Source organism: Diachasma alloeum, unplaced genomic scaffold (genome assembly GCF_001412515.2).
Source record: "Diachasma alloeum isolate Michigan unplaced genomic scaffold, Dall2.0 Dall_scaffold_00198, whole genome shotgun sequence".
Taxonomy (NCBI): Eukaryota; Metazoa; Arthropoda; class Insecta; order Hymenoptera; family Braconidae; genus Diachasma; species Diachasma alloeum.
Window position 1 is genome coordinate 760,006 of NW_021680363.1, and position 952 is coordinate 760,957.

The window sequence follows — 952 nt, forward strand, 5'->3', positions numbered from 1 at the left end:
CTCCTCGATGCTACCGAGAACGCGTGATTTTACGAGCGGGTGAAGGGGAAGGCATGTATGCGGAGGGTTGAAATTTGTAGCCAACGAGGAGACAGCGTTGCAGAATATATTTTATATGATACGCGCGTGTAACANCATAAAAATTGTTGAACGTTCAAGAATTTTTGATTTTGAAGTCATAATAACTCGGGAAGTTTCTGTTAGATTTTACCTCTTCGGGAAAAATTACGTGAGAATTTCGTACTTTGTTCGATGATAAACCTGAGAAATCATTGAACGTTTTCGATTTCTTCTCTTCCATTCCGATAAAAATTGCCGGAAGACGATTCCCCATTGCGGGTTACGTGAGCTGTTCCGTAATTTTTACTGAATATTTCTATCCGTGTAGTGCAACAGTAATTTTTCTTGCTCTTTGCGGTACATTTCGCCTGGAAAGACCATCCGAACCCACTTAACTCTGCGAGCACGGTAATTTGTCTCGTACTTTTCTCTCCGTGGGGTGTCAGGATTCCCGAAAATAATTCCAACCCTCGAAGAAACAGATCCTCAACAATTCGACAGTCTGACGATGAGGTCAAGGGTGCCACCATCAGACTCGAAGAGCCCCTCGTGCATTAAGAATGCCAGACGCTTCCGCACAGGGAAAAAAAATTGAAGGATTCCAAGATTAAGGTTTGGTGGCTGGATGCAACGGAAATCGATCTTTGGGAAGTGTGGAATTACTCGTGGGGCGCATAGTTGCTAAAATTGGACACTCGAATCACGTACAAATCGAGGGGTGGGTGGCTATGGGGGCAGGACGACCTCCAAATAGTAATGATATTGGTAGTTTCCCATCATGACCACCAGACTACGAGGCGAAGTGACTGGCGAGTGATCACTGGACTTTAAGTTCAAAGGAAAAGTTTTTGAAAGAGAGTGTCTTATATCTCTCGCAAGTTCCCCCCCCCCC